We start from the raw sequence: 8,739 nt of genomic DNA on the forward strand, positions 1-8,739 counted from the left end.
TTTACATCAAACAAAAATTTCCCAATTAAAAAGGTCAGGAGGGAAATCATCATAAAAATTACAAAACAATAATGACAACAATGATAATAGGTGTGATTTATAGGTCATTTTGTACCGTTTCTATTTTAAACTCTTTATAGACATCATCTCATTTAAAATCACACTAATGTTCTTTGATCCTTATTTATTTTCAATTTTACATTCATTTATTCATTCAACTATTATTTTTTGAGAGCCTGCTGTATACTGGGCACTGTTCTGGGCAGTGATAGAAATTTTTAAGACAGACAAAGCCTTTGTACTCATGAAACTTTTACTTGGACTTTGGAGTAGGAACAATAAAGAAATAAAAATGTAACACTGAAAATTAGTTTGTAAACAATAGAATATTAGCATAATCATCAGTGGACTAAGCACCTAGAGACCATATGTTTGAAAAGGTGAAATTGCTTGACAAAAAGGAGATAACTATAAACATGGAAAACCAAGAATACTACTGGCAGAAAGAAGCAGATTAGAGGCCAGCTGCAAAGAAAGCAGCCATTTAGTCACTTTGGAAGGCAAAAATATGGCCACCATGCTGGAGCATGGTCAGTAAGGGAAAATGGTGCCAGACATAGAGCAAGGGGAGACCAAGGAACAGGCTATGGGCTTCATGAGGGTTCGGGGGTGCTCAGTGTTATGAGAAGTCCTGAGATAATTTAAATTGAAACATTCTGATTAATATTCTCATGTGTTTCTTTTTTTCTCTAGTTCTCAAGTATAACTCAGGCTTTGTTGTAAAGAATAGATGTAGAAGGCAAGAGTGGAGCACAGAAGTCTTCAGCAGGGAGCTTACCAAGCCTTCTCTGGAAGTAGGGGAGCTACCCCAGCAGAGAGACCCAGGGGCCTGGCCGCTTTCTAGAACTCAGTCTCAGCTAGAGCATATGACATGGTCTCATTCTATAGCAACTGGGCAGTGGCAATTAGAGTAGCTGTCTGTGTATTTCTCTCTCTCTCTCTCTCTCTCTCTCTCTCTCTCTCTCTCTCTCTCTCTTTCTCTCTCTCTATCCTGGCTTTAGCCATGTGGAAATATCTTAGAATGGAATGTGTCTCACTTGGATCAACTGCTACTTGTAATGTAAGGCTGACTTCACCCAGACTTTTTGCCTTTCTAACAGTGACTCTGAGAAGAATCAACATCCAAGAATTTTTGAGGAACTTTTCATGCCAGCAAACATTCTCATGACAGGAAACCCCACCTGTCAATGTTACTAAAAGGAAAATAAGGTTTTGAGGAGGTTATTCTCATTTGAGCATGAGCAGGAATTAATAATGTGGCATCAAGATGCAGACCCTTGATGAAGATGACAAAATTATAGACTTTGAGAATATCATCTACATATATCTTTCTATCTCCTATAGTACTCACAAGTCAAACAAATGATGTAGAACCCCTGATCCATTTCTTGCAATAAATATACTGCTTAAATCACATCTACTGTAGGACATCAATATGATCTACAGTCACAATGATTTATTTATGATAAAATAATTAATATCAATAATTATGATTCCACACTTCACTTAGCCACTGCCAATTTGGAGTTGATTCTGCCATTGTTCCCTCTCTGCACAGGACAGCAGAAGTGCCAGTCAAGCATGGACCTGTTCCTAAGCAAGGTAAAAATGGAATAGGAGATTCAGTATGGCTGGCAGAAGGAAGAAGCACATCACAGAGCCTGAGGAATGGTCCATGGAGAAGGAATGAGTTGGAAGATCCAACATAACTGAGTAGGGGAACAGCCACATCTGAGAGAACATCAACAAGAAACAGAGGAGAGGACAAGATAGCGGAGCAGTGAGTTCCAGCAGCTTGGATTTGGAGACAGCAAAAAGGACACTAGCCTCTTATTCCTGAGCAACCTTCCAGTGATAACAGGTTACAAATGCCCAGGACATAGCTTTGGCAGACCAGGAAGACACTAAGAAAGGGCTGGGAGTTTGAACTTCAATCCTAGAGCAGCCCCTTGGTGGCTCATATTGCCAAGGACCCAGAGCTGATGAGGGAAAGATAGTCACGGAAGACTCTTGGCAACTGGAGAACAGGCTGGGGTGAATCCTGCTGAAAGGCATGGACTGGTGATCATAGATAGACCTGTGACCTCTGATCAGGCACCAGATTCAGCCTGAGCTATCCAGGATTGGAGGTCCCATTGGCACTATGTTCCCACTGCTAAAGGAAGACCCAATGCGGGGTTTATGATATGTTATTTTTCAGCTAGCCCTGATGGACACCTCTGAAATGGATTAGCTTAATACTGCTGTAATTGGGGCTGGGGATTTAGCTCAGCGGCATAAGCGCCTGCCTTGCAAGCAGGCAGTTGTGAGTTCGATCCCCGGTACCGATAAAAAAAAAAAAAAAAAAAGAAAGAAAAACAAATGAAATAGTGCTGTAATTAAATTGACTGCATAGGAATATCCTGACTCAGTAGACAATTTCATGCCAGTGAACTTCTCTGCCAAATCCATTATCACACCTGTGGAAGACAGCTAGAGTTCCTAACCCAAGAACTTGGACTGGACCCAACTCTACAAAAAGGCCTGCAACCCAGCAGAAAGATGTCCTGAGTTAAATCCAGTTTTGAGTGGAGGTATCATAGGAGTAAATGGGGTGTGAACATCCAGACCATCTGGAAAAGAAGCTACCTGGGAGTCACATATACAATGCTTCATTAGGATACCTAATCTGTATTCCCATCAGATATCCTATTGGTTTAAATTTTTGTGTTTCTTGAGTTATTTATGTGGAGTTTGATCATTTATGTTAAAATGTGGAGTTTTGATCTTTTATGTTTTCATGTGTATGCTAGGTGGTTATTCCTATATATTCATTTAGGTTCTCTCCCTTTCTAGAAGAGTAACTGTAAGGACTATCATACAGAAATGTTGAAAGATTGATTCTGCAGATGCAGTTACAAATCAAAGCAGTTCTTGAAGAAAAACATACAGATAGAATCAAAATGACTTAAAGTAAATAACAGGAAGAGTAAATACTAGAACTGAACATACAAAGCTGAAAGTTACTCATCGGGAGGCAACATCCTACTAAAAAGCTCCATACAGCCACATACCGTCCTCACTTCTCTAGTCCCTAATATTGTAACCCCAAATATTGAGTTTAGTTATCTAACTATTGTAATCCTCTTTTTAGTTTTTTTCACAATCCAAAAAGTTATATTTGCAATCTCATTGAGACGTTATTGGAATCTCACCAAGCTAATTTTAATCTACCACCACCAATGCAACCCACGATGAGAGTAAAGACACCAAGACATATTCTAAGTTAAGGGCAGCCAAGGGGTCCTAAGTCCAATCCCGGTGAGGACATGCAGACAAAAGCCCTGATCCTATGCCTCTCCCAGAATTTATTATCTTGTGAAGAAGGGGAGTGGCTCAGGGATGAGAGACAGTGAGGATGGTGGGAATTATGTGAGTAACTTGAAGTGGCTAGCCAGGTGGGGAGAAAAGCATTTTTGTAAATTGCAGAAATAAAAATATGCAGAAGGATCAATTTAGATAATCTAAGTTAGCAACTGAATTGTTTTGGGAGGCTGTCACTTTGGTTTTAGATATGTAAACTCTTGTGTCCTGGGGAGTCATAGCCTCTTTATGTTGGGGCTCCCACTAAGATGATATTTTTGGAGCTATTAGCTCTAACATCTCGCTGTGTTTATATACTTTACACTGAAAACACTATGCAAGGAAACAGGACTATCTGGTGCTTTAGAGATTACATACCAATAACTCAGCTAGCCTTATTTGGAATGCTTATAGACAATTAAAAAGAGAAAAAAAAACATCATAGTCAGCTCTCCACATATCAGTATAATACAATAAGTCTGCAAATAATCAAAGTTGCAGTAATTGCTTTACATTCAAGGGGAGACACTAGAGTTGTCTCCCACACTTAACCTGCAATAAACCTCTTCCCCAAATAAAGCGAGGAGAAAAAGGAGGGGGACACATCTAATTAAAAAATATATATACAAGAGGCCTGCCCGGGGATGGCCTAGACCTGGGCCTTTCCTGCAACTCCACCTTCTCCACAGACCTCCTTGAGGCACCCAGGAACTCCAGCTCCTACCCTTTCTCCCAGAACCTTGGACTACAGTGGATTAACTGCTAGCTTGAGGGGAGATTCAGTGACTGACTCACCCAAATGGAAGATTTTGACAGGATCCCATCAGTGTAGTGAGTATGCTCCTAAAATAGAGGTGTACAGTGGGTAAACAGGCCAGTAGTACAGCTTCCTCCAACTAACTGTAAGACCTTTATGAGTCTGATCAGAGTGTGAGTGACTTCCTGTACACAGAAAACATTAGGCAGAGTGAGGAGTGTGCCAATAAGTACTCCTTCAACTTGGAGAAAAACAAAAGGGCTTATGAGACATAGGCACACAATAGGGACATAGTAGGGCTTCAGCTGAAACAAATACTATAGACAGGGAGATTTGGTGACCTGGAATAACCTGAAGATAAAGTAATAGCAGACATTAAAACTTGACCTACATCAATACTACTAGGCTTGTCAGCCCAGGAAGAATATAAAACTCACCCAACAGACCCTGCAGTGGGAAGTCATGTGACTGGCCCACCTATTCATTGTGGGACCCAGCAATTGGACAAATATCAACCTTACATTAGGACCCAGAGATACAAACTACTAACAGTTGACATTAGTGGGACTGAAGGACCAAATATTAACACAAAAGTAGAAAATGGCAAAACAAAAAAGGAAAAGGCAATCTCAAATATCTAACCCCCTAGGAGCAAGTACAGGAGACACTGAAATAGAGGAATTCAAAAGTAACACACCAGAAATCTCTGAGAAGATAGCAAGTGAAATTTAAAAAAAAAAACTCCATGAGACTGCAGAGGAAATCAAATTAGAAGCACTCTCCCATGTAAAGACAGAAATAACAACCTTAGTAAAGGAGTTGCTGAGTGCAGCTAAAGAAGGAATAGAGAAAAAAGAACAGGAGCATGGGAAACTGACTGAAACCTTGAATGCACAAAATGGAAAACAAGCAGAATTCATGAAACAAACTGAAAAAAATCCAAGAAACAAAAAATTCTATTCAAAGATGGTAAAATTATTTAAATGAAGCTGAGGATAGGATTTCAGACCTTGAGGACAGGACTACAATTAGTGATCATGAAAGGATAGAAATTTTAAAAATAACAAAGCACCATGAAGTAACAATCTGGCAGCTTCAAGATGATGCCAAGGGAAAAATATATAAAATTAATAGGCATCAGTGAAATACAGGAGTCAATGCAAATGACATAACTAAAATATTCACAGAAGTAATAGAAGAAAATTTCCCAAACATGGGAGAAAATTCTTATATGCAGATAAGTGAGGCATATAGAATGCCAAACAGTTACAATCAACATAAATCTACACCCAAACATATAATAATAATTAAGATCCAAGATATACAACATATAAACAAAAAACTAAAAGCTGTAACAGAAAAGACACAACTCACCTATCAAGAAAAGCCCATTAGAATCACAGCAGACTTTTCAACACAAACCCTCAAGTCAAGATGAGCTTGGAATGAGGTATTTCAAGCCCCAAAAGAAAACAACTTTCAACCCAGAGTGATGTACCCAGGAAAACTTTCCTTCAAATTTAATGGAGAAACAAAATACTTCCATGACAAAGAACAACTGAAGAAATCCACATCCACCAAGGCAACTCTAGAAAGAATATTGAAAGACATACTAGATAGAGATATAAATGACCACAATCCCCAGAACAACAACAGAAAGAAATCACCAGGTATGACAAGCAATTAAATAAGGGGGGGGGGGAGCAAACAACTGGAACATAACATGGCAAAGTTGAATCAGTACGTATCAGTGATATACATAAATGTAAATGGCCTCAATTCACCTATCAAAAGAAACAGGTTGACAGAATGCATCAAGAAACTTGATCCCACAATATGCTGTATACAAGAAACACATCTGACCCCAAAAGAAACTCAAAGATTAAAGTCAAAGGATAGAAGACAGTATTCCATGCAACAGGAAACCAAAAAAAAAGCAGAAGTAACTGTTCTATTTGCAGACAATGTGAACTTCAAACCTAAAATGATTAAAAGAGATAAGGAAGGTCATTACATATTCATTAGTGGAAAAATTCAAGAGGAAAAACCAAATACACAAGAACACAATTGTAACAGGGGACCTTAACAGCCCATTGTCACAAAGAGATAGATCAACTAGACAAAAAGTCAGCAAAGAAACAGTAGAATTGAATCATACCTGTGAGCAATTGAACTTAGTAGATGTTTACAGAGTGTAAACCACCCAACCACATCAGAATTAGATTCTTCTCAGCAGCACATAGCACATTCTCCAAAATAGATCATACATTATCCCATGAAACATTCTTAAGTAATTGCAAAGGTATTGAAATTATCTTATGCATGCTATCTGACCATAGTGCACTGAAATTGGAATTAAATGACAAAAAAATTGTGAAACCTGAATAAATACATGAAAATTATATAACAATCTTTTGAACATTCAAAACAAAAAAAGAAAGAAAAGAAAACATAATGAGCACAAATAAGCAAACTAATGCTTCATCTCAAGTTTCTAGAAAAAGAAGAGCAAGTGAAACCCAAAGCTCATAGAAGACAGAAAATTGTAAAGATTAGAGCAGAAATCAATGCAATTGAAACTAAAAAAAAAATACAAAGAATTATTGAATCAAAGCTAATTTTTGAGAGATAAACAAAATTGAAAAACCTCTAGCTAACCTCATAAAAAGAAAGAAAAAAACCCAAATTCACACAATAAGGACTGAAAAGGGGGAAATTATTACAGATCCCATTGAAATTCAAAAGATCATGAGTACCTACTTTGAAAATCTCTATTCACATAGAGTGGAAAACACAGAGGAAGTGGACAGATTTCTAGAAACATATGAACTACCAAAGCTCAACCAAGAAAATATAGCAATTTTAAATAGCCCAATATCAGCTATTGAAATTGAAAACATAATTAAAAACTTACCAAGAAAAGCCCAGGTCCTGATGGATTCATGGATGAATTGTACAAGAAATTTTGAGAAAATTTGATGCCAATACTCCTTAAACTTTTCAATAAAATTGAAAAGGAAGTAAGCCTCCCTAAATCATTCCTGGAAGCAAGTATCACTCTCATACAAAACCATAAAATGACCCAACCAAAAAGGAGAACTAGAGGCCAATATCATTAATGAAAATTGATGCAAAGAGTCTCAATAAAATACTGGCAAATAGAATGTAGCAAATTATAAAAAATATTATACATCATGACCAAGTGGGATTCATTCCAGAAATGCAGGGATGGTTTAACATACACAAATCAATAAATGCAATTCACCACATACAGAGCCCAAAACAAAAACCACATGGTCACCTCAATAGATGTAGATAAAGCTTTTGATAATGTCCAACACATGTTCATGAGAAAAACCCTTCAGAAACTCGGAATACACGGTGTCTACCTCAATCTTATAAATGCCATCTATGATAAACCAACATTATACTAAACGGACAAAAACTGAAAGCTTTCAGTTTAAAATCAGGAACAAGACAAGGATGTCCACTATCATCACTCATATTCAATATAGTTCTGGAAACACTAGCCAGAGCAATCAAACGAAAGAGAGAAATAAAAGGAATATTGGCCCTGAATCAAGGCCAGCAGCCTCCTGACACTGTTGGTTTCAAGCAGGAGCCTAAAGAGATGTCTTTCTATGGTCTGTTAGCCATTTCAGAACTTGGGCAGTTAAATGGAAAGAAACAGCTTGAAGCAAATCCCCCACCCTATGAGTGGCTGTGAGCGTGGCAGGTTGTGGCAGCCCAGGATGGGAGCCACCAGTGCTTACTGAGACCCGTGTCATGCTGGGACCTGGAGTGCCAGATAACCAAGCAACCCCTCCCCCGCAGCCTGTTTTGTTTTGTTGAACTTCAATATACATGAAAGTATGGTCAGCTATTTTGAAGAGAATGAGAGACTCTATGACAGCCATTTAGTGACTTCCCTATTGTCTGGGTTTGAAGACCTAAAATGCCTTTCTCACTCTGTTCAGATCAGTTTTATACTATGTTGTTTTGTATGAATTCTCTGTGAGCAAAGACATGGACAACTATTTGGAAGAAAACAAGAGACAATATGATAGATAGTGAAGATCTCAGGTTGTCTAGTTTTGAAGTTTATATCTCTTACATTGCTTTGTTATATCCTATTTTGTTCTGTTATGTTATGTTTAATTTTACCCCCTTTAAAATAAAAAACAAAGGAATAAGATAGGAAAGGAAGAAGTTAAATTATTACTATTTGAAGATGATATGATTCTCTATATAGAAGACTCAAGAAACTTCATTGAAAGAGAACTGCAGATAATAAACAAATTCAGCAGTGTAGCTGGATACAAAGTCAACACTCAAAAAATCAACAGCATTCCTGTATACAAACAAAAAGCTCAATGAGAGAGAAATTATGGAAATATTGCCCTTCACAATAGCATCTAAAAAATGAAATACTTATGAATCAACCTAACTAAGAATGTAAAAGACCTATATGCTGAAAATTGTGCTATGCTAAACAATAAGATTGAAGAGGATATTAGAAAATGGAAGAAAAATCCTTGCTCTTGGCTAGGAAGAACCGTGAAAATAGCCGCACTCCCAAA

General features: G+C 37.7%; 1 pseudogene; it reads left to right on the forward strand.

Moving 5' to 3' along the window:
* Nucleotides 1-7,727: 7,727 nt before the first annotated feature.
* LOC111757004 (small nucleolar RNA SNORA2/SNORA34 family) lies at nt 7,728-7,852 on the forward strand (annotated as a pseudogene).
* The last annotated feature ends 887 nt before the right edge of the window (nt 7,853-8,739 follow it).

Source organism: Cavia porcellus, unplaced genomic scaffold, assembly GCF_034190915.1.
Source record: "Cavia porcellus strain 051 isolate PalLab524CR breed Dunkin Hartley unplaced genomic scaffold, mCavPor4.1 scaffold_11, whole genome shotgun sequence".
Taxonomy (NCBI): Eukaryota; Metazoa; Chordata; class Mammalia; order Rodentia; family Caviidae; genus Cavia; species Cavia porcellus.